This window comes from Cetorhinus maximus, chromosome 2 (genome assembly GCF_964194155.1).
Source record: "Cetorhinus maximus chromosome 2, sCetMax3.hap1.1, whole genome shotgun sequence".
In the NCBI taxonomy this organism is placed as follows: domain Eukaryota; kingdom Metazoa; phylum Chordata; class Chondrichthyes; order Lamniformes; family Cetorhinidae; genus Cetorhinus; species Cetorhinus maximus.
This window is the reverse complement of record NC_135880.1, coordinates 152,037,296-152,063,808: the sequence shown is the minus strand read 5'-3', so window position 1 is coordinate 152,063,808 and position 26,513 is coordinate 152,037,296.

Genomic DNA, 26,513 nt, shown 5'->3' with positions numbered 1-26,513 from the left:
ATGCACTTAGTTCCTTGTTTAAACTATTAATTTTATTAATGCCTTTTGACTTCAGCTCTCAGGTCTCATTATTTCTCTTTCCCTCTCTCCTTATTATTTTTAAATACTTGAACAGCACCTCTTCCCTCATTGCACAAAATTCCCTCACTCACCAAATTACTTGAATTTTGTACTCTGGTGAAGAAGTACCTATAGAACTGGACTCCATGCCAAAAGTATGTTGTGCATATATTAACGTGTAGCAGGGACTCAGTGATATCACACTCTCCTTTCAATCAGAAGTTTATAGGTCCAGGTCTCACTCTAGAGATATAAGCACGCAATCTATGCTGACACTCCAGTGCTGCATTAAGAATATTCTGCACTATTGGAGCTGCTGTCTTTTGGATGAGGCATTAAACTGAGGACCTAACTGCCCCTTCAGGAAGACATAATTGATTTCTTCACAATATTTCAAAGGAACAGAGGAGAGTTTCTTCCAGTGCGCTGGTCAATATTTATCCTTCAACCACATCACCGAAACATCTGATCATCATCATCCTGTATGTGGGAGCTTCGTATGTGCAAATTAGCTGCCACATTTCCTATATTACAACAGTGACTGCACTTAAAAAGTCATTGGCTGTAAAATAATTTAGAATATCCTGAGATTGCGCAAGATGAGAAATAAACACTATGTGAGAATACTATTTTTCATTGTGTCAGCATCTGAATATGGGAGCGATTTGAGAAAAAAAAGACATGAATTTATATAGTATGTTTCATGACTTCCAGATGCCTCAAAGTACTTTATAACTAATGAAGTACTTTTTGAAGTGCAGTTAGTGTTGTAACTTAGGAAACACGGCAGCCAATACATGCACAGCAACAAACCCCCACAAACAGCAATGTGATAATGGCCAGATAAACTGGTTTTGTGATGTTGATTGAGGGATAAATATTGGCCAGGTCCTCTGCTCTTCTTCAAAATTACACTCCCCCACTGACAGGTTTGAAGGAGGTGGGTTTTGTTAAATCCAGCAGGTGGCCATACTCACCCACCCCTGTCCCAACCACAATTATACCAGCGGTGGGTGATGTCCCCACCAGTGTGTACTAAAGTGGGAAATTACTGACACTGTCCTGCTGCTGCTGGGATTTAACTGGTGACAGGTGAAGTGCAGGCTGGGGATGGCCCTCCATAATAGGCCCTCTGGGCCCATTGGAGGGCCACGCCAAGGTTTACCACACCCCCAAGGTGGCCTCCCCCATGGCTCCTCTGAACCTCCAGACCCCTCCGTGCTGCCACCCCCTCACTGGGGCATGCTGTCTTGGCACCTAGGAAGATCCCAAAACACTTACCCAAATCCCAATTCAATGCTGCACACTTCTGTTCCAAAGTGCTGGAAGCTGCAAGCCTCTGATTGGCTGGCAGGTCACTAATGTGGCATTTTGTCCAAAAGAGGAATTCAGTGCCTCATATAGTTCAGCCCCCTGTTATGGGGTCCTTTTCATCCACCAGAGCAGCACATCATGCCTCAATTTGCCATCTTATCCAAAAGACAGCACCTCCAACAGTTTTATCTTGTTGCTGGAATAGTGCTGGCTAGAGATATAAAAGATTGACCTCCAGTTGAGTATCTCACTTTAGCAATTGTTTATTTATTAACACGTTTTTGGGTTTTTGCTTTGGAATACTATACTTAAAACAATTATTTTTTAAGTTATTTGTTGTTTTCCATTACAGTAGCATTTATCTGCAATATATAAAAGGTCTAGCTGAGAGCAAGAACTTCTTGGAATGATTACTTCCTAACATATTCCCCTCACACTTTTTTGATTTTTTGTGAGCAATGCCATAGGAGGATTTCTCAATTTGTACCCAAGTTTCCAGGGAAAGTTTCAAGCAGAAGGCAACAGAACAAATAATACATCAGAGCAGGTCCCTCACGGTTGGCATGTCTTTTGATAATAAATTCTCTTATTCATTCTAACGATGCTGATCTTGTTCTTTTTCCATTTTTCATATAGAGCTGCAAATTGGCTCAAGTATGAATCGTCAATGACAGAAATAACTCAACCTTTGCTGGAATAGTGTAAGGCTAAATTGTAGAAAACTAGTAGGCAGTTCTGATAAATGATTACTTAAGGATGTTTGGAAAAGATTCATAGGCTGCTTCATTCAACTTTCCAATGCAATAAACTCTTTGGGATCTGAGTATCTGGATAGAAAACTGTCACATAAACTAGAATTTGAGAGCTTTTCTTCCAGTGAGGTAAATTGTTTACATTTATATAATTGCACAAGTGGCTTATTTGACAGAAACTTATTTTTCTGAAATGGATACAGATTAATATGGCACATAGTATGTGAGAATTATTTGATAGATTGGTTCCTTAAAAAAACTATTGCTTTTGTGCTGAAGATGATTGACTTTATGATTAATAGATATCAACAGCGTTCCCACTTATTTAAACAAGGGCTCTGTCATCATTTTCAGAATTTGTGTGTTTTGTCAAAGCTGTTGCGTTTCAAAGCAAAATTCCACTCTTATCACTCCCTGTAAACTAAAATAGTGAATTATGAGGAGTGAGCAGAAACTGTGTTTTGAACCTTTTAGTAAATAGAAAATTGGGTCAATAGAGGTAATTCCCCAACCCTAAGTTGTCAGAAGGGAGCCGTGTTCACCTGGAGTGCAGGATGGGTTGCAGCCTTGGAATCCACTATCCCCATTTATCTCAAAGGCCACAATAGACATTTGAAAGGAGGATTTGTTTGGAATAAAAGGGTTAACATTTCCTGGAGCCTGACCTATTTATGTATTATTTTCTAGTTCTTTATTTAGTTACCTTGGTTACTGTATTGCATGGTGTGCTGTCTGTACACAAGAGGCTCAATGAAGAGATAGGCAACTGTGCAATACAATCTTTTTCAGTTGGAGCATCACCCAGAAATGCCTCAGCTGTTGATGTTGAGGTAGATGTGAAAGCCAGGTTGACATACTTGAAAACAGACTGGGGACAGCTACAAAAGGGAGATTTAGGAATCTTGAAGTCTCACAGAGACCATTAACCATAGTCGGGGCTTGGCCTCCTGGAACGTTACATGTGCAAAAGCACTGGAACAAACAGGCAGTTTGCAAGAAGTCATCAGTCCCTTGTCAACATCTGATTCCTATATAGTGACAGAAGAAACCTGAAGCAGGCAACCCTACACAGCTGGAATAACATAGGCTATTCTCAGCACACAGGCAGGACAGCAATATTACATTTATATAGTACCTTTAAATAGTAGAACATCCCAAGACAATTCACAGAGATATAATCCAAAAAATAGGTGCTGGGCAGAATTTTACATCCCGTGGGCAGGCGCACATCTGACCCAATCAGGCATAAAATAGCACGTGATGACATTGGGCGAGTGTCCCGATGTCACCGTGCACTCGCGCGCTATTTCGGTCAGCAGTGCGTCTGCTGAAAATTAAGAGGCCCATTAAGACCATCAAACAATTAATTAAAAACTATTTTTTGTTGCCCATCCAACCTTACAGTGGGTGGGCAAATCGGCCAGGCGGCCTTTGCTTTTTTGAGGAAACCTCATCCACGGGTGAGGTGACGTTTCCTACATTAATTTAAAAGAAATAAAAATGTTTTGACAGAATTTTCACTATGTCTTTGTTAATGTGAGTGAATCCTATGTGAGGACATGTTTTTCACATTTTCAAAATCTTTATTTTTGATTTTAAAATTTCAGTGCACTCTCCCCCACGCATGCGCAGACTTTTGCGCTCGCACTCCTCCCACCCCCACCCCGGCAGTGCTAAGCTTCTCAACGTGCCTCTTATACTGGCTGGCCATTCATTGGTCAGCCAGCATGAAATCGCCGTCGGGGACCAATCGCAGCCAGCGGACCATTTCCCAGCTGCTCCCGGGCCTGTCCGCCGCGCCCACCCAATGACTCGAAAATCCTGCCCACTGCCACAAGATATTAGGAGGGATAAGCAAAAGCTTGATCAATGGAGTGGATCTTAAAGGGGAGAAGGGAGGTTGAGAGATGGTGGAGTTTAGGAAGAGGGGTGGGTCCTAATCAGAAAACGGTTGTGCCAAGAACAGAGGGATAACATAACAGTAAATCACAGAACATTTCACATTTTTCTCATACTAACTGGTGCAAATGTTGAAATGATAACATTCCTAATGATTTTTATTAATTATTGGCCACAATTTGATCAGACTTTTCAGCTGCTGGTGTAATGCTAAACCTTTGCATCTTGTAGTTTGCTAGTGGTTATCATATTGATGGATCTGACACTGACTTGGGTTGTATCCACCCCGACAGCACTCCCCTTCCTTGAACTTTCCGTTAAACTAAACATGACATTTGTATAACTTTGGCAGCTGTTTCCTCAGCTCCCCATCTATTCCCTTTACCCCTTTTTAATGCCCTGAATTAAAACCCACCAGAGGTGGTGGGGCACATGCTATACAGTTGGAAGAGAGTAGTCCTGGGAGTCCTCAACATTGGCTCCAGACCTCATGAAGTATCATGATATCAGGTCAAAGATGGGGCAAGTAAACCTCCCACTGATTACTACCTACCACCATCATTCAGCTGATGAATCAGTGCTCCTTCATGTTGAACCCCACTTCAAGAAGAACTGAGGATGGGAAGGTCACAGAATATACTCTGGGTGAGGGATTTCAATGCCAAGAGTGATGCAGTAACACCACTACTAATCAAGCAGCCACTTCCTGAAGGATGTTGTCCCAGTGTAGGCCTGCAGCAGCTGGTGAGAAGGAAAAATTTACATAATCTCACCCTCATAAATCTACCTATCGCAGGTGCTCTGTCCATGTCAGTATTGATAGTAGTGACCACCACACAATCGTTGTAGAGAAGAAGATCCATCTTCACATTGATTATACCCTACTTCATATTGTGTGGCACTATCAACATATTAACTGGGATGGACACAGAACAGATCTGGCAAATCTAACTGGGTATCCATGAGGTGCAGTGGGCCATCAGCAGCGGCACTGTATTTAACCACAATCTGTAACCTCATGGACTGCATACTCCCCACTCTACCATTACCATCAGGCCAAGGGAGCAATCCTGTTTCAATGAGTAGTGCAGGATGGCATGCCAGGAACAGCGTCAGGCATACCTAAAAATGAGGTACCAACCTGGTGAAGTGACAGCACGGGACTAAACAGCGGAAGCAGTATGCGATAGAAGAGCTAAGCGATCCCACAACCAACAGATCAGATCAAAGCTCTGCAGTCCAGCCATATCCAGTCATGGATATGGAAACAACTAACTGGAGGATGAGGTTCCAAAAATATCCCTATCCCTAATGGTGGGTGAGCCCAGCACATCAGTGCAATCTTCAGCCAGAAGTATCGAGCGGATGATCCACCTTAGCCTCCTCCTGAGGTCCCCAGCATCACAAATGCCAGCCTGCAGGCAATTCGATTCACTCCACGCAATGTCACAAGGCAGCCGAAGGCACTGGACACTGCAAAGACTATGGGCCCTAACAACATCCCAAATTTACTGAAGACCTGTGCTCCAGAGCTAACCACACCCCATGCGAAAATGTTTCAGCACAGATACAACACGGGCATCTACCTAAGAATATGGAAAATTTCTCAGGTACATCATGTCCACAAAAAGCAGGACAAATCCAGTCTGGTTGATTACCACCCCATCAGTCAACTCTCAATAATCAGCAAAGTAAAGCAGCACTTGCACAGCAACAAACTGCTCACCAACATTCAGTGTGGGTTCCGTCAGGGCCACTCAGCTCCAGTGCTCATTACAGGCTTGGTCCAAACATGGACAAAAGAGCTAAAATCCACAGGTCAGGTCAGGTCAGGTGAGAGTGACTGTCCTTGACAAATGGTCAGCATTTGACCGAGCATAGCATCAAGGAGCCCTAGCAAAATTGAAGTCAATGAGCATCAAGTGGCAAGCTCTCCAGTGGTTGGAGTCACACCTAGCACAAAGGAAGATGGTTTGGAATCAGAGGCAAATTTTGAAATTTTGCTTTGCATTCCAATATTGTAGGAAATGGAGATAGCTTAAATAAATTATATCGGTATTTGTGGGTATTAGAAATGAGTTTTAACTTTAATATTTAAGTTTGATTTGTATTTCTGTATCTGTGTGTCAAGAAAGGTCAAGTTGAGCTTTATTTTCACTTTAAAAGATGACTGCATTTCTAATGAGAGTTTTACGACTGTTGCAGCTAAGTAAGGCAAGCACAAGAGTAGAGAAACTGGGTTGTTCCCTAACAACAGGAATCCATAGAGACAGATCCTTCTCACCGATACACACAGAAGAAACTAGAAACAGCAGTTTGATTTGGAAGCTGAATGCAGTTGATTTTGAAAGTAGCTGCCAGGACAGACTAGAGCAAAGGGGACAGATAGCCAGCCACAAGCTAAAGAAAAGACCTTAAAACCCAGGGGAGTGGAACAGGAGAAAGTCCCAAGAAGATCTAGACTAGAAAGTCAAATGGAAGGACAGGAGCCTGGAAAAGATCTTGTAAAGTGAAGCTAAGTGTGAAGGGCAGAGAGAAAGGCTCCACGCTTCAGATTTAAAGAGACAAAAGCTGCATAAAGCAGATTAAAAGTGAAAACAGCTTGCAAGAGGCAAGAAAGTACAAAGAGACAGCTGAAGGTCTGTAACTCTTTGCTATGGCATGTGAAGTAGTGGTGTACTATTGACGGCGGAGTCAGTGGGAGAGAGTACATGGAAGACAGCTTGAATGCATGTGGTAACGCCAGGGAGAGGAACATCAGAAAGAGAGTTCAAAACCCTGGAGGTGAACCCTTGCGGAAGGCATCTAATCAAAAGCCTCGATTTGGGAAAAGCTCACCAGCTGACCACCACTTTCTTAAGGGCCACTAGGGATGGGCAATAAATGCTGGCCCAGCCAGCGAAGCCCACGTCCCGTGAATGAATACAAAAAAAGTTCCCAAGCGTGTCCTTCGTGAGTGGAGATTGGAAACCCTTGTGTGAAAGACAGAGTTCAGCAAGACTAGTTGGTTCACAGTGTGACAAGCACCTGGGGGGAACTGAGGAGAGATCCATAGCATCTGTCTGGGGTGGCATCTTTCACTTGGTTTCAGAGTGTAGTGTGCCTGACCACAAGTTGCCTGATGGTTTACATGGACTACTTACTGTGAATGTTAGAGTATAAGATAGCTTTTGTAACTTGAAAGCAAGCGTGCAGGTGCAGCAAACAGCTAAGAAGGCAAATGGTATGTTGGCCTGCGTTGTGAGAGGACTTGAGTACAGGAGCAAGAATGTCTTACTGCAGCTGTACAGGGTCTTGGTGAGACCACACCTGGAGTATTGCATACAATTTTGGTCTCAATACCTAAGAAAGGATATACTTGCCACAGAGGGGGTGCAGCAAAGTTTCACCAGACTGATTCCTGGGATGGTAGGATTGTCGTGTGGAGAGAGATTGGGCCGACAAGGCCTGTATTCACTGGAGTTTAGAAGAATGAGGAGATCTCATTGAAACATTTACAATTCTGACAGAGATGGACAGACTGGATGCAGGAATGGTGTTTCCTTTGGCTGAGGGATCTAGAATAAGGGGTCACAGTTTCAGGATATGAGGTAGACCATTTAGGACTGAGATGAGGAGTAACTTCTTCATTCAGAGGGTGGTGAGCCTATGGAATTCTCTACCACAAAAGGCTGTGGAGGCCAAGCCACTGAATATATTTACGAAGGAAATAGATAGATTTCTGGACTTCAAAGGCATCAAGGGGTATGGGGAGAGTGCAGGAGTATGGCGTTGAGATAGAGGATCAGCCATGATTATATTGAATGGTGGAGCAGGCTCAAAGGGCCGAATGATCTGCTTCTGCTCCTATTTTCTATGTTTCTATGTGTTACCATTACAAATCTGTATTTATCTGTAAAGGTATAGTTGTGGGTGAAGGATTATTGTAAGATAGTTTACCTTTTCTTGTTTAATAAATGTTTTATGCTTTTGTTAAAGTGTTAGCTGGCTCCGATGACTCTGTTCAGTAGCCCCCCTCCACGTATCTAAACAAAAAAATAGAAATTTGGATCCATCAAGCTAGGTTCCACCCTGGGATCAGGCTTGTTCAGTGTTAACCTCAACTGGGGGTTATAACAATACAGATATATCAGAAAATGCACTGGTCCTGACACTGACCCTTAGGGAACACAATTATTTATCACCCTCCATTCTGAAGTCAATCAATTAACAAGCTCAAAGTTTTCAGTCCATGAGTAAATTTTTATTCAAGTTGACAATAACCCACCAATTCCATGAGCTTCAATTTTGTTAACCAATCTTTTGTGTGGTACTTGGTCAAACGCTTTCTTAAAATCCATCTAGACAACATCCATTGCTTTCCCTTCATCAACCTTCTCTGTTGCTTCAACAAAAAATTCAAATAGTTTCGTCAAGAATGATCTGCCTTTCACAAAACTGTGCTGGCTCTCGTTAATTAACTCAAATCTCTCCAAGTAACACTTGGGCCTTACAAGGACCAAGCAATGACCATCTCCAACAAAGGGAAATCTAACCAGCGGCATTACCATAGTTGAATCCCCCTCTACCATTGTGGGTTTACAATGAACTCAACCAGCCATACAAATATTGTGGCTAGAACAGCATGTCAGAGGCTGGGAATTCTGCGACTAACTCACCCCCTGACTTCCCAGGGCCTGCCCAGCATCTACAAAGCACAAGTCAGGAGTGTGATGGAATATTCTCAACTTGCCTAGATGAGCACAGCTCCAACAACACTCAAGAAGCTCAACACCATCCAGGACAAATCAGCCCACTTTATTGGCACCCCATCAACCACCTTAAACATTCACTCTCTCCACTATGACATACAGTGGCAGCAGTGTATACCATCTACAAAATGCATTGCAGCAACTCACCAAGGCTTCTTCAACAGCACCGTCCAAGCCTGTGACCTCCACCACCTAGAATGACAAGGGCAGGAAGTGCATGGGAACACCACCAACTGCAAGTTCCCCTCCAAGCCATACACCATCCTGACATGGAACTATATCACCGTTCCTTCACTGCCACTGGGTCAAAATCCTAGAACCCCCTCCCAGACAGTACTGTGGGTGTACCTACAGCACATGGACTGCAGTGGCAAATGCCTTGGCTGGCATCTCCCCAGTCATTGCAGCCTCATCAGATGCGACAGTCACTGGCAGAGGAGTGGAGCAGTTGCTGCCATCATCCAGAGCACCTTGAAATGCAGAGATGACAAGCAGCTCATGCGCCAATGTGAGGTCGTTCTGGACCTCCCAGCTCACCACTGTTGGATGGGCACCTAGCTGGGATACTGGGTGCCTCATCTATCTCCCACACTGACACTCACCACCTTAGGTTAGTGCCTGTGTGAGGGCATGCAAGTCCGAGCGCAACCCCAGGAACTCCCTCATTCTGTTCCTGGAGCTGCCTCTCCATGAGAGTCACCACTCTCTCAATGGAAGAGGCAGTAATCTCGGCCATGAGGATCAACACATTGCTGATGTTCCGCATGGACCCCTCCATAACGGAGACCATGGAACGCAAACCCTCATGGATCTCCGCCAGATATTCCTGCACATCTTGCTGGACATCCAGCATCAGCCGCCAAATGGACAACTCCAGAGGCTCATCATCAGCCTTCAACTGAGCATTGTCCTGGTCCCCAGCAATCCTCTGACTGCTGGCGCCCTGGGCACCCTCTGCCTGCACCTCAAGCGAGTGTGGAGTGCCCTCACCAATGTGCACCAAGATACTAGCTGCCGATCTAATGCCCACCGAGGTGCTGGTATCTGCACTGGTGCCTGCTTCAGGGAGTTGGTGTGATGTAGGTGCAACAGAAGCTCAGTGAAAATCCGGCGTCAGGGGTGTCCCTTCGGGGTCCACAGAGTGTACACCTGCTGGTGAACCTAAAAGGGAGAACAAGGACATGTCATTAGTTAAAGTCATCACACTGTCACTGTGCATGTCAGGTACCTTGGTGAGACAATGGAGATCTGCATCATGGTGCCATCATCTTTCAATGATCAATGAGTACTCCAGGTTCGAGGCTCACATCAATGAAGAGATTACACTACAATGGATGCACAAGCCGAAAGCCTCACCTCTGTGCACTCTTATCTTCATCTGCACCCCCGCCTCCCCATGCCCGGTTGCATGGTGAGTGTGCTGGCTCTTGAGCTTCAGGGCATCTTGCTCGAACCTGCTGAGCAGCAGGCGGTTGGGCTGCCCTCTGCCTATATGTGCCCTCTCTGCCTGGTTATGCATTGTCTTCTCCTGAAACAACAGAGGAGCATTGATTAGTCCACTGTCTACCTGCAGCATCATTGCAGCCTTGCCAACCCCACCTTGCAGGGCACATCCAAGTCATAGACCTCGAGCAGCAAGGCACTCAATTCAAGCAGCCAGGGCTCATCCCCTTGGCTAGCTCTGATGTCATTGACAGTTGGCGCTCAGACTCTAGCACTAATGAAGTCCACGGGGGGACAACCAGGTCTTAACACTTCTGCCCACTGGCCCGTGCCAACACAGTTCTCAACCTTCCTGATCACAACAGGTCATTGAAGTGCTTCTAACACTGCAGCCATGTGTACCGCACCACGTCATGGCTGCTCACCATGTCCTCTTGGTGAGGTGTGATGGCCTCCTCCCTGGGGACAAGGGTGTCCCTCCTGGCAGCCACCTCCTCCAGAGGACGGCAAGACACTCATCAGAAAAGCGGGGGGCCGTGTGCCCACCTGACCTGCCCTCCCACTTGCTGTATACAGCCACACTCGACTCCATTGGGAACGCTGAACACACGTCCTTCCATGGCAGCTTAACGGCCTGGGCCATTTTTAAACCGGCTGCCATTGGGTCCGGTGGTCGACAGGCTCCCGCCCCCGCTCGGCCCTTCCCAGTCAGTGCAGAGCCACGTTTCACACTGGGCAGGCCTTAATTGGTCCACCAGTGTAAAATCATGGTCAGGGCCCAATTGCGGGTGGCGGGCCATTTTCCGTTTGCTCCCAGGCCCGCTCACTGCGCCCGCCCAACGACCTCAAAATCCTGCCCCAGATTTCAGTAGCAGATCAATGCAGGTAGGCTGTGGAGAGTTTTTGAGCAGCTAAAAAGAAGAAAACTGAAGCTTTTGTACATTGAAACCTTTTGTTATTTAGAGTGAAATTGTCCCCTCCTCAGTGGGGTTTGTGGCGGGCGGGGCCGGACAACATGGTGGGGAGTGAAAAATCAGTTTCCCAATGGCAGGAAATGAAGGCAGGAACTTCTGGTCTCGAACGTTATTGGGGGATAATGGCAGGTGGCCATTCCTGCCAAAGGTCATTGGGAAGTCATTTTGCACCTCATTGTTGGGATTCAAACTAACATCTAACTGGATTTTCTCCTGCCTGCCAACCAACCGTCCCGCCAGCGGGATTTCATGCCAATCCCGAACATGACCGGACCAAGGTGGTGTCCACATGCCAGGCCTTAACATGATGGACAGCTGGAGCAGCAGCTACACGGCTGAAGCAGCTTGGAGGCTGGAGCTGTTTGGAGGCATGGAGCTGTTTGTAGACTGGAGTAGTTTGGAGGCTGGAGCTGTTTGGAGGCATGGAGCAGCTTGGAGGCTGGAGCTGTTTGTAGACTGGAGCTGTTTGAAGGCTGGAGCTGTTTGGAGGCATGGAGCAGCTTGGAGGCTGGAGCTGTTTGGAGGCTGGAGCTGTTTGGAGGCTGGAGCTGTTTGGAGGCATGGAGCAGCTTGGAGGCTGGAGCTGTTTGTAGACTGGAGTAGTTTGGAGGCTGGAGCTGTTTGGAGGCAAGGAGCAGCAGGTAGACGGCTGAAGCAGGTGGATGGTGGGCAGCAACCAGGTTTGGGGAATGGGGGACTACAAACAGTAGGGGTGTGGAGAAGACCACAGTTAAAGGGGGCAGTGGCATGTGGTAGGGTGGGAGGGTGAGGGTCCGTCGAGGGCGGGTGAAGGGCCAGTTAGAGTTATTTGAAGGGACTCAGAAGTGGATGCAGGTCTTAAGCGTGGGCATGACGAAGGTGGGCATCTCGACCGTGACTGGGGTGGACTCATTGGGGAGGGAGAGTAGGTCCATGTTTACGGTGACAGGCTGAATGATGATGTGGCGGAGCATTCGGGGGTGATGGTAGGGAGGGTAAATGTGACACACCGGGGAGGGGAGGGTGCGGAAGTTGGTTAATGGTGAAGAGGGGGAGGCTGCAGGTCATGGGTGGAGGGTAGAAAGTGTTTGAGCAGGCTCCTGGAACGAAACGTGCATCATGGCTGCTGAACAACTAACCACGACCTCGATGTCCAGATCACTAAATGCTGGATGGGAGGAGGATCATCAGGTGGGCAGAGCTATAGATCAGCTCAACTGGACAACTGAAGGGGAACCCCCAAGGGAAAGGTGTTTAAATGGAATAGGCTGTGAAAGGCAAAGGAACAGGGTGCGTGGGAGGCTTCTCGCACATGACTCGCAAGGGCCCTGGCAAAAATCGATGCCTCCATGCATAGGCATGATTCAGGGGGACATAGACCCTGCCTGGTGTGGCCTCTCAAATTTGGGGGTGTGCACAGACATTAACACTAACAGAAGCAGTAAAAACTGAAGACACCACCGTAAAGTGCAAATATACATATATATGCAGGTGTGCAGCAACAATGAGCAATAATAGTGCACCCGTGCCACCAGAGTGAACTCAGAAGTTCTTAATTTTACTTTGCCTACCACTTTGCCTAGTTCTTCCCCGACATCCACAGCAGAGGTGGAGGAAGCCTACTGACCAATATATCCTCTTATCTCTGATGAGTTTGGAGAGTGTCCTCTGGAGGCTCAAAGCCTGGGGGGCCCTGGCTTTCTTGGGTCTTCCAGTCTGGGGCAGGTACACCCTCAGCAGGCACAGAAGCTGGAGCTGATGGGGTCATAGACAGAGGGGACTTGGATGCCTGGACACTCTTGGGGAGTCCTGTTCGGAGATCCCAGTGTGCCTGCCTGATGCTCCTCCTCCCTTTGGGTGCCCAAGGGTCCCTCCCTGACTCCTTGAGGGAAAGAGACACCTCAAGAGAGGTTGAGGTACCCAGTTCCCCCTCTTGGGAAGCCACTAGAAAAGTTCACCCATGGCTACAGTGATAGAATGCAGATCTGTGCACATCTCCAGCAGAAACTGGGTGATCTGCAGGACTAGGTTCTCCTTGACGTCCACCATCCTCCCCATGAAGACCTCGATGTGCACACATGGTAGTGCCAACGTATCAGAGAACAGGCGGACGGAATTCTCCTTCCCTTGCCACACTGTTGAGGGCCTCCAACACCACTGCCTGATGTTCACAGAATCACAGAATCTTTAGTGTAGAAGGAGGCTGTTTGGCCCATCAAGTTTGCATTGGCTCTCGAAAAGAGCATTCTATCTAGTCCCAGTTCCCTGCTTTATCCTCGTAACCTTGCACGTTCTTTCTTTTCAGATAGCAATCCAATTTCCTTTTGAACACCTTGATCGAATCTATCTCCATCACCCTCTCAGGAAGTTAGTTCCAGACTCCAGCCACCCTCTGCATGAAATGTTTTTCCCTCACATCACTATTAACTCTTTTTGCTGATTATTTTGATTCTGTGCTCTCTAGTTCTTGAGATGCTCCCTTGAGTGGATTTGCCTATTTGCCCTGTCCATACCATTCAGGATCTTGAATAACTATCAAGTCTCCTCTCAGCCTTCTTTTCTCCAAGAAGAACAGTCCTAACCTCCCCATTCTATCCTCACAGCTACAGCTCTTTATCCCTGGAATCATTCTTGTGAATCTCCTCTGTACTCTCTCCAGTGCCTTCACATCCTTCCTCAAGTATGGTGCCCAGAGCTGGACGCAGTACTCCAGATGAGGACTAACTGGTGTCTTATACAAATTCAACATGACCTCCTTACTCTTGTACTCAATGCCCCTATTACTAAAGCCTAAGATACTATATGCTTTATCAACTGCTCTTTCAACGTGCCCCGCCATCTTCAAATACATTGAGGTCCTGCCTTACCTGCACCTCCTTTGGAGTTTCTCCATTTATTTTATACTGTCTCTCCCTATTCTTCCTGCCAAAATGAATCACCTCACACTTCTCTGCATTGAACATCACCTGCCACTTGTCTGCCCAATCCACCACATGTGTATGTTCTTTTGAAGGTCAAGACCATCCTCATCACAGTTGATAACGTTTCCAATCTTCATATCACCTGCAAATTTTGAAATCATGTCCTAAACACCACAGTCTATGTCATTAATATATATCTGGAAGAGCAAGGGTCCAAACACTCATCGGTGGTAACTCCACTACAAACCTTCCTCCAATCTGAAAAAACAACCATTTACCTCTACTCTTTTTCCCTCAGCCAATTTCTTATCCAACTGCCTATTTTCCTTTTTATTCTGTGAGCTAGAATTTTGCTCACATGCCTATTGTGTGGCACTGTATCAAATGCCTTTTGAAAATCCATATACGCCACATCAACAGGGTTGCCCTTATCAACCACCTCTGTTAGCTCCTCAAAAACTCCAGCAAGTTAGTCAAACATGATTTCACTTTAATGAATCCATGCTGGCTTTCCTTAATTATCCTGCATTTGTCTAAGTGACTACTGAATTTGTCACGAACTATAGTTTGCAGAAGTTTCCCTACCACTGAAGTCAAACTGACTGGTCTGTAGTTGCCAGCTTTACCCTTGTACCTCTTTTTGAACTGGGTGTAACATTTGCAATTCTCCAGTCCTCTGGTACCAACCATGTGTCTAAGGAAGTCTGGAAGATTATCATTAATGCCTCTGCAATTTCCACTCTCACTTCCCTCAGTAGCCTTGGATGCATCTCATTGGTCCTGGTACCTTATTTACTTTAAGTAAAGATAGCCTTTCTAACACTTCGTCCTTCTCAATTGTATTTCTTTATGTTCACGGGATGTTGGCTTGGCTGGCTAGGCCAGCTTTATTGTCCATCCCTAGTTGCCCTTGAGAAGAAATTCTTCCAGTGTACCAGTTATCTCCTCTCTCACCTTGGCCTGGGTGGCATCTTCTTCCTTTGTAAAGACAGACACAAAATATTTGTTTAATACCTCCGCTATTTCTCTTGCCTCCATGTGCAAGTTTCCTTCTTTATGCCTAATGAGCCCTATTCTTTCTTTTATCACACTTTTATTATTTATATGCTTATAGAAGACCTTGGGGTTCCCTTTTATGTTAGCTGCCAGTCTCTTTTCCTGTTCTCTCATGGCTTTTCTTATTAGATTTTTCACTTCCCCTCTGGTCTTTCTGCATTCAGCCTGATTCTCGATTGCATTTTCTATCTGACATCGGTTGTGTGCACACTTCTTCATTTACATCTTCACCTCTATCTTTCTCGTCATCCAGGGCACTCTCGATTTATTTGTCCTACCATTCCCTTTCAAGGGAATAAATATACTGTGACATTGCCTGCAATACTTTTTCTATAAAGATAGCCCATTGTTCAGCCACCATCTTTTCTGCCAACATTTGATTCCAACTCACTTGTCTCAGATGTATTCTCATCCCATCGAAGTAGGCTTTCCCCCAATTAATTATCTCTGCTCTGGGTTTTCCCTTGTCCTTTTGCATGACCAACTTAAACCTTATGATACAACGGTCACTGTTCCCTAAATGTTCTCCCACTGATATGTGATCCACTTGGGCCAACTAATTCCCCAGAACCAGGTCCAACAATGCCTTCCCTCTCATTGGATCGGAAACATACTGCTGCAGGAAATTATCTTGAACACATTCCAGGGCCTCTCGCCCCTCTTGTTCCTTTGCACCACTCCTACCCTTGTCTATATCTGGATAATTGAAGTCCCCCAGTATAATTACTCCATAATTCTTGCACCTGTCTGTCATTTCTTTGCAGATTTGTTCCTCTACATCCCTTCTACTAGTTGATGGTCTTTATGCTACACCAATCAATGTTATTGCACCTTTTTCATTCCTTACGTCAAGGGAGAGAGATTCCGTCTTTGACCCCTCTGGAACGTCCTCTCTCTCCAGTAATGTAATGCCATCTTTAATCAATGCTGCCCACCTCCCCTTCTCCACCATCCCTTTTCTTCCTTTCCTGTCTCTCCTAAGCACCTTGTACCCAGGAATATTTAATGCGCAGTCCTGGCCTTCTTTGATCCCGGTCTCTGTTATAGCAATAATATCATAATTCCATTTGTCAACCTGTGCCTGTAGTTCACCAATCTTATTAACCATACTCTGTGCATTCACACATATGCACATTAACCCTGATTTAGGCTTTTTTACTTTCCCCCTTACACTGACCCCATATAATCACCTACTATTGCCTACTCTAATTCCATCAAATGCTCCAAATATTCTATACTACTCTCTGATATATCCTCCTTATCAGTTAATACTTCTCTACTTCCACTGCTGGTTTCTCTCCTCTCCACTCTGAATTTCCCCTCAGGTTCCCATCCCCCTGCCAGTCTAGTTTAAACCCTCCTCAACAGCACTAGCAAACCTCCCTGCAAGGACATTAGTTCCAGTCCTGTTAAGTGTAACCTGTTCTTCTTGTTCAGGTCCCACTTGCCTCAGAACCAGTCTCAATGCCTCAGAAATCTAAAGACGCCCCCCCCTCCACATCTACTCCATTTCTCCAGCCATGTGTTGAACTGCTCAATCATCCTATTCTTATATTCACTAGCACGTGGCACGGAGAGTAATCCTGAAATTGCTGATCCTGATGTCCTGCTTTTTAATTCCCTTCCTAACTCCCTAAAATCTGCTTTCAGGACCTCATCCCTTTTCCTACCTATGTCATTGATCCCAATATGGGCCATGACCTCTGGCTGTTCACCCTCCCCTAAAAGAATGTCCTGCAGCAGCTCTGTGACATCATTGACCCTGGCACCAGGGAGGCAACATACCATCCTGGAGTAATTTCTACAGCCACAGAAACACTTATTTGCTCCCCTAACTATGGAATCCCCTACCACTATAGCATTTCCTCTCTTTCTCCTATTCTCCTGTGCAGCTGTGGTGACACGAACTTGGCTCTTGCTACAGTCATCTCAAGAATCATCTCCTCACTATTATCCAAAGCGGAAAAGCAGTTAAAGAGTGAGATAGCCTCAAGGGATCCCTGCATTACCTATCTGTTCTCTGGCGGTCACCCATTCCGTCTCTGCCTCTGTACTTCTTAGTGGTGGTGTGACCACTTCTCTAAACATGCTACCCACATAATCCTCAGCTTTGCGATGCACCACAGTGACTCCAGCAACTGCTCAAGTTCCACAGCCCAGAACTCCAGCTCCTGCAGCTGGTGAGATTTCCTGCAGATGTAGTCATCGAGGGCACTTTGTGCCTGCACAACGTCCCACATCCTGCAGGATGCACATTTCATATGGCTGAGCTGCACTGCACCTTAGACTTTATATAAGGTGTTTACTCCAGTATGGCATAATATAATAATTCACCTGCCATATCCTCCGTGCCGAGTCTGGAAAGGCCTACACTTACCAGCCAGGCAACTTATGGGATTCCTGTGATGTCACTTATGGATTTTATCTGGAAACTCCCAGCTCACTCTGTCTGCTGCTCTATGGGCTCACTCTCTCTTTGAACTTCCACTGCTTTATGGGCTTTATGTGTTAATTAGTTAATAATTTTAATTAATTAATTTATAATTACTAAACCCTACACCTATCAATTGGCCTTAGTACTGCTAGTTAAATTTACCAGTACTAAGAAAATGTACAATCATTGCAGGTAGCTCGAGGTCTTAAAAATTATGTTTTTACAATATCAGTAATTTAAGTCTCTTAAATATTTTAAACTAGGTAATTACAGGGTATTTAATTTTTTTACTTTATACACAATTTTAGTACTTTACACACAGTCCCTAACAACAATAACTTAGCAACCAATGAACGCACATTATTTGATTTTTTTTTCTTCAAACCCAGTGTTCTAGAGCTGAAGCAGCTGTCCCTGGTGCATTCTCCAATCTGGTTTGTTCTCTGCCTCTCTCCCAGGTAAACGTAGGCCCCTAGCTCTGCTCTCTCTTTATATCCTCGCTGTCCTGTGTGCATTCTCCAACCAGGTTTTAGCTCTGCCTCTCTTCTCCGTAAATGTTCTCCGACCTCTCACTGCATCTCCAGCATCTTGTCCAGGACCACTCCCAGAGGTTTGTATTCAGACTCGGACTTAACAGAAGCCTCTTCCCTGCAGTCCTCCGAGTGCAGTGACTTTGGCTTTCCCTGTCTCCTCCTGCTGTGGACACACGTCCATGCAGTGACCACCAGAGTGTGAGGCCCAACCTAAACTAGATCAAACACTCACCAAGGTGTGTGTCTCCAAGCTGGTGAGGGTGCAGGTGACTGCTATGAAGGCTCTACAGGTGAGAATTATTCATTGTCGTTATCCTCCTCAGTCCTCTGTGGGCTGGGGCTACTGCTGGACTCGGGTTCAGGGTCTGGCTTCAACGGCTTTCTGCTGGCACCTGTAATGGAAAGAGGAGAGAATGAGTATCTGCATGAGCTGCCTCCTACATTACACCGAGAATCACCCTTAAGTTTCTCTGTGCAGAGATTAAGCATGCTTCCTCACTGGATGGCTGGGAGAATGGCCTTGCCATCGCCACAGGAATGGTCATAGTCCTTCCCTGCCAGCTTGGCAGCCCGCTTTTCATATTCTGAGAGGGGTCGGAGGTTGGGCATGCCACCTCCTGCCTTTTCTCTCTCATGCCTGTTGTGTGCTAACTTCTCCTGTGTAAGGAAAAAAGATGGCTCATGAGCACTTGTGATTCCAGTGATGTTCGCATGCTGCCAATCTTCACCACCAACCGTTGGCAACTATGTGCCATATAAAAGATGCACTGCTGCTAGCCCCCAAGGGTACTTCAGCAGCACCTTCCAGAGCTGTGAACTCCCATAGCTAGAAGAACAAGGACAATAGTGTCTGCAGTTGCCCTCTATGCCACCCCGCCTCCAAAAATTTGAACCTTCGGTGTGGCTGCGTCAGCAACCCACAGTAGCCTCCCTACCTCCAGACTGCATGGACTACATAGAAACATACATAGAAAATAGGAGCAGGAGTAGGCTATTCGGCCCTTCGAGCCTGCTCTGTCATTCATTATGATCATGGATGATCATCCAACTCAGTAGCCTGCTCCCACTTTCTCCCCATACCCTTTGATGCCTTTCACCCCAAGAGCTATATCCAACTCCTTCATGAAAACATACAACGCTTTGGCCTCAACTACTTTCTGTGGTAGCGAATTTCACAGGCTCACCCCTCTCTGGGTGAAGAAATTTCTCCTCATCTCAGCCCTAAATGGTCTACCCCGTATCCTCAGACTGTGACCCCTGGTTCTGGACTCCCCCACCATCGGGAACATCCTTTCTGCATCTACCCTGTCTAGTCCTGTTAGAATTTTATAGGTTTCTATGAGGTCCTCCCTCATTCTCCTGAACTCCAGTGAATATAATCCAGACTGACTCAATCTCTCCTCATATGTCAGTCCCACCATCCCAGGAATCAGCCTGGTAAACCTTCGCTGCACTCCCTCTATAGCAAGAACATCCTTCCTCAGATAAGGAGACCAAAACTACACACAATATTCCAGATGTGGTCTCACCAATTGCAGCAAGACATCCCTGTTCCTGTACTCGAATCCTCTGGCTGTGAAGGCCAACATACCATTTGCCTTCTTTACTGCCTGCCGCACCTGCATACTTACCTTCAGCGACTGGTGTACGAGGACACCCAGCTCTCATTGCACATTCCCCCCTCTCAATTTATATTCATTCAGATAATCATCTGCCTTCCTGTTTTTGCTACCAAAGTGGATAACCTCACATTTATCCACATTATACTGCATCTGCCATGCATTTGCCCACTCACTCAGCTTGTCCAAATCACACTGAAGCATCTCTGCATCCTCCTCAGAGCTCACCCTCCCACCCAGCTTTGTGTCATCTGCAAATTTGGAGATATTACATTTAGTTCCCTCATCAAAATCATTCATATATATTGTGAATATCTGGGGTCCCAGCACCAATCCCTGCGGTACCCCACTAGTTACTGCCTACCATTCGGAAAAAGACCCATTTATTCCTACTCTTTGTTTCCTGTCTGCCAACCAGTTTTCTATCCATCTCAATACACTACCCCCAATCCCATGCACTTTAGTTTTACACGCCAGTCTCTTATGTGGGACTCTGTCAAAAGCCTTCTGAAAGTCCAAATAAACCACATCCACTGGCTCCCTCTCATCAACTCTACTAGTTACATCTTCCAAAAATTCCAGTAGATATGTCAAGCATGATTACCCTTTCGTAAATCCATGCTGACTCTGCCTGATTCTGCCACTATTTTCCATGTGCTCAGCTATTAAATCTTTTGTCATGGACTCTAGAATTTCCCCCACTACTGACGTCAGGCTGACTTGTCTATAATTCCCTGTTTTCTCTCTGCCTTCCTTTTTAAATAGTGAGGCTACATTAGCTACCCTCCAATCTGTAGGAACTGCAATGGGACAATGAGGCAGCACCCCAGCACCTTGCTAAGGGCTTTTTTGCATGGGCAGCACAGATGGTGCACTTGCCACTGAGACCCATGCCCCAGTTCCCATTCAGTGAGGTGAGCATAGGAGTAGAGGGTGCACTTACCCTGGCGGTGCAGATGAAGTCATTCATCCTTTTCCTGCACTGCAGGGTTGTGCTTCTGTGCATGGAATTGGCACTCACCACCTTTGCAACTGCCTTCTGTGCAGGGGTAGTGAGAAGGGTGGACATCCCCCTCCCATCCTCCCATCCCTTGGGTAAAGGACATCACTCCTGTCCTCTACTGCATTCAAAAGTATGTCCAGCGAGGCATCGCTGAACATCGGGGCTGGTGCTGGTTGGCTCCTGTCTGCCACGTCCAGCTCCAAAGTCCAGTGTGCATTGAATGAATTGCTGTCCTTGCGCCTTTTAAATATGGTACCCGGATATGATGGCGGGTCACATGATTTCCTGCCCGCCCCGCCATGCAACTCGTCTGGTAACCCCTAGCTGCCTAATTTATGAGGCCAGGAGTGCAGAGTGCTAGGCTCTGCAGCAGAAAACACTCCGGTTTCCTGCCCCACCACAGACTTAGGCCCAGACTGGACAATTCCGCTGTTAATCTCTCCTCCCCGCTACCCTTTCACAGACATTCCTTTTTGTTCTTCCTCTTCCCTCCTCCCTTTCACTTGCTCAAAACTTTCCTCAGTTCTGATGAAAGATCAAAGACCTGAAATGTTAACTGTTTTTCTCTCCACAGGTGCTACCAGACCTGCTGAGTATTTCCAGTATTTTCTAGTTTTATTTCAGATTTCCAGCGTCTGCACCATTTTGATATTGTATATCTCTTGTTGCTTGGCTCATCCAGGTGGCCATTATTCATTGAACATGAATCCTATCTTTTTTTCTTCATTAGACAATAAAAGTTTTCTCAACAGGTCAGGCAGTATCTTTGGAGAGAAACAGAGTTAGCGTTTCAGGTTGGGATGACCTTTCATCAGAACTGAAGAAAGATAGAAATGTAAGAGTTTCAAAGCCTGTGGAAGTGGGGAGAGGGCAGGAAGAACAAAAGAGAAAAAAATGGTCATGGGTAAAATGGTGTCCAGATGGCGCGTGAATGGCTACATAGCAACCATCTGAATGCACCATGAAGGGAATGAAAGAAACAAGACAAGACCAACCCAGCAAAACATAAAAAGAGAAGAAAAAAACACATAGAACAAAATGAAGGCAGAGATTATGATCTAAAATTGTTGAACTCGATGTTGAGGCCAAAAGGCTGTAGAGTGCCAAGTCAAAAGATAAGGTGCTGCTTCTCGAGCTTACGTTGAGCTTCACTGGAATACTGTAGCAGGTCATGGACAGTAAAGACGGTGTGGGAACAAGGTGGCGAATTAAAATGACAAGCAACCAGAAGCTTGGGGTCATGCTTATGGACTGAATAGAGATGTTCCACAAAGCAGTCACTATGTTTGAAAGACAGAGATGAGAATAAATTTTTCTCTCAGAAAGCAGTGAGTCTTTGGAATTCCCTTCCTCAAAAGGCAGTAGAAGCAGAGCCTTTGAATGTTTTCAAGGCAGAGGTAGATAGATTCTTGATTAGGGGGTGAAAGGATATCTGGGGTAGGCAGGAGGTCACAGTCAGATCAGCCATGATCTTATTGAATGGCAGAGCAGGCTCGAGGTCTACTCGAGTGGCCTACCCCTGCTCCTAACTAGTATGTTCATATGTTTCCCCAATGAAGAGGAGGCCATATCATGAGCAGCGAATACAGTAAACTAAATTGAAAAAAGTAAACAGGTAAATCACTGTCTCGCTTGGAAGGAATGTTTGGGGCTTTGGACGGTGAGAAAGGAATAGGTAAAATGACAGGTGTTGTGTCTCATGCACAGAAAGCTGCCATAGGGAAGGGAGGGGGTGTAAGGAATGGCTGAGGAGCGGTCTAGGGTGTCACATAGTCCCTTCAGAATGCTAAAGGGGGAGGGCAGGGGAAGATGTGTTTGGTGATGGCATCACGCTGAAGGTGGTGAAAATGGAGGAAAATGAACCATTGAATATGGAAGTTGGTGGGGTGGAATGTGATGACAAGGGGAACCCTATTGTGGCTCTGGGAAGGATGAAAGCAGAAGTATGTGAAATGGTTTGGACATGGTGGAGGGCCCTGTTAACCACACTGGGTGTGAATCTGCAGATTAGGAGAAAGGGAGACATGTCGGAAGTGTTGGTGTAGAAGGTTGCATCATCAGAACAGATACAATGGAGATGGAGAAGCTGGGAGAATGGAACAGAGTCTTTACAGGAAGCAGGTTGTAAGGAAGTGTAGTCGAGGTAGCTGTGGAAGGCTGTGGGTTTGTAGTGAACATTAGTTTATAGCCTACAGGGAGTTTCCACCTGTCCAGGACATTAATCCGTTCCCACCCAACAGCACCAAAAGCAAATATACTCATCATTCTCCCATTGGCTTTCTATGGGACCTACTGTTCAAATTGGCTGCCATATTTCCCACTAATATTTCCAACAATAGATTTGCAAAATGAATAGGTGATAATATGCTATGTAAATTCAAGTTCTTTCCTTACTTCACTGAACAAAAGAGCAAAGTTTGTTGAATCACAAAATGGCTACAGCATAGAACTCAGCTCGTCATGTCTATGCTGGGTATCTGAAGGAGCAATTCAAATAGTTCCACTCACTCATCTTCTCCCTATAGCCCAGCACTGTCATGTTGTTATAATGACATAGGTACCAATCGTTTTGAAGAGATTGGGTAAACACGTTGTGCATTCATTTATTTAGATTAGGCATATGAGAACAGATATACATAGATGTAAAGCTGGAAGACAACAGCAGCAGAGCTGTGTGTTTGTGCTCTGCTCAAAGGCAAAAGTCAAACTTAGATTGAATCAGATGACACATTTCCCATCTAGTGATGCCATGCTGCTACCCCTTAAAGGCATATTACAACATGCATGTTCTTCTTTTTCAGATAATAATCCAATTCACTCTTGAATGCCTCGATTGACCTGTCTCAACCACACGATCAGGCAGTGGATTCCAGATCCTAACCACTTAATGCATGAAGAAGTTTTTCCTCACGCCACTATTGTTCATTTTGCCGATTACCTTAAATCTGTGCCCTCTTGTTCTCAATCCTTCCACCAATGGGAACAGTTTTTCCCGATCTACTCTGGTAAAAACCCCTCATGATTTTGATTGCCTCTATCAAATCTCTGAATCTTCTCTTCAAAGAAAACTGTCCCAACCTCTCCAATATATCTACCTAACTGAAGTTCGAATACCCTTGATGAGGCTGAACCAGTGTTCTATATAGGTTTAACATAGCCTCTTTGCTGTTTTATTCCATGCCCCTACAAATAAAACCTTGGATGCTGTATGTTTTATTAACGGGCAGAATTTTGCCCTTGGATGGTGGGTGGGCCCCAACGGCTGAGCGGCAGATGGACAGCCGACCCCCACCATCGAATTGGGGCCCGCCGCCATTTTGAGTGGGCAGGCCAATTAAGGCGTCCAAAGGCCTTCCCGACAGGAAGCACTATGCGCTTCCTGTTCCGGAGAGGGGAGGGAATCCCCAACTGTCAAAGTGCGCTCTTTCACGCATGCGTGTGAAAGAACGCACTGCTCCCCGAGGCAAAGTCCTGTCTCAGGGAGATTCGTGACAGGTAAATAAAGTCTAAAAATAGATAAATATTGAAATGATTAACATGTCCCCCTCATGTGATAATGTCACACGAGATGGGACATGTTAATAATAAACACATAAAATTTATTAAATGTTTAAAAAACGGCCATGAAACTTCATCCTGCCAGTGGATGAAGTTTCATGAATAATCAGAAGCCCGCTGGGGCTCCTGGCCTGCCCACCAGCCTTAAGCTTGGACGGCAGGTCTTTAATTATCTTAATGAGCCTGTCAATGGCCTCAATTGTCATTTTCCCCTCAGCGAGTGGACCCCGCCCCCAAATCGCCGAGGGGAAAATCTTGCCCAACAGCTCTCTCAACCTTCCCTCAATGATTTATGCAAATACACACCCAGGTTCCCCTGTTCCTGTTACTTCCTTTAGAATTGTACCCTTCATCTTATCTCTCCAAGTTTTTTCTACCAAAATGAATCACTTCAGTTCTCTGCATTAAATTTCATCTGCCACTTGTCCATCCATTCCAAAAACCTGTTTAAGTCCTTTTGAAGCTCTACACTACTCACCTCACAGTTTGCAATACTTTCAAGTTTTGTATCATCCACAGGTTCTGAAGCTGTGCCCTATACAGCAAGGTCTCGGTCATTAATAAATATCAGGAAGAGCAGGGTTCTTAACACCAGCTCCTGAGGAGCTGCACTGCAAACATTCTTCCAGTTTGAAAAATATCCATTAACCACTAGTCTCCATTTCCTGTCACTCAGCCAATTGAGACAAATTATTTTTCAGGAGCTCTTCTTCATTTACACTTATATCTGTACACATCAGATTCATTCAAGCAATTTTCAGACATCACAGACTGAAAGAACATAAAGGCCCCCTCCTATTTCTAATCTACATTCCACCCCTCAGTGGCATCATTCAGAAACATAACATCTGGTTCCAGATGCACAATGATGACACCCTGCTCTACTTCACTTCCACCCGTCCCGACCTCTCCACTATCTCAAAATTGCCAGACTTCTCATCAAACATACAGTGTTAGGTGAACAGAATTTCCTCCAATTAAATATTGAGAAGACTGAAGTCATTGGGTTGAATTTTCAATTCCTGACACTGAGCAAACCCACGTCAGATGGGAGAAACAGGAGGTATGCAGGGCCACATTCTTAAATTTCTCCTACAATTCGCACTGGCCATCATTGTAATCGAGCCAAGAAACGTGGTGGGTTAAAAAGTGACTTAAAGTAATGTGGGGTTCGGAATTGAAATAGCTGCTGAAATTCAAATTTCCCTTCCCATGATATTTTCATGTTAGGGGGGGTGAGTTCCTGAAGAATGTGGGAATCAGCCAGGTTAGTCATTTTGTGAATCTTGGGGGAAGCCTGCTACAAGCATACGAATTAGGATCAGGAGTAGACCATTCACCCCCTCGAACCTGCTCCACCATTTGATAACATCATGGCTGATCTGTTTGTGGCCTCAACTCCACTTTTCTGTCTACCCCCTGTATCCTTTCACTCCCTTGTCAGTCAAGAATCTATCCAACTTGGCCTTAAAAATATTCAATGACCCAGCCTCCACTGCTCTCTGGAGAAGAGAATTCCATAGACTAACGGCCCTCTGAGAGAAAAAAGTTCTCCTCCTATCGGTCTTAAATGGGAGACCCCTTATTTTTAAACTGTATCCCTTAGTTCTAATCTCTCTCATAAGGGGAAAGATCCTCTCAGCAACCACCCTGTCATGTCCCCTCATGATATAAATGTTTCAATATGATCACCTCTCATTCTTCTAAACTCCAATGGATACAGGCCCAACCTGCTCAACCTTTCCTCATAAACAACCACTTCATCCCAGGGATCAGTCAAGTGAACCTTCTCTAAACTGCTTCTAATGCAATTATGTACTTTCATAAGTAACAAGACCAAAACTGTACACAATTCTCCATATGTGGTCTCATCAATGCCTTCTACAACTGTAGCAAAACTCTCCAACTTCTATGTTCCATTCCCCTTGCAATAAATTACAACATTCCATTTGCCTCCCTAATCAATTGCTGCACCTGCATACTAACTTTTTGTGATTAATGTTGTACCTGCACACTAACCTTTTGAGTCAGGGACCTTTTGACAGGTAAGTCTAAAAGGCCTATGCTAATGTTTCTTATTCCACCATGCTCCCTCATATCCTCCATGCCCCGTCATATTCCTTCCATATAACCATTCCCCTTCCACAACCCATGTCCCTCCCATTCTCCTTCTATTACCCTCTTGTCCCGTCCATTCCCCACCATGCATGTTCCATA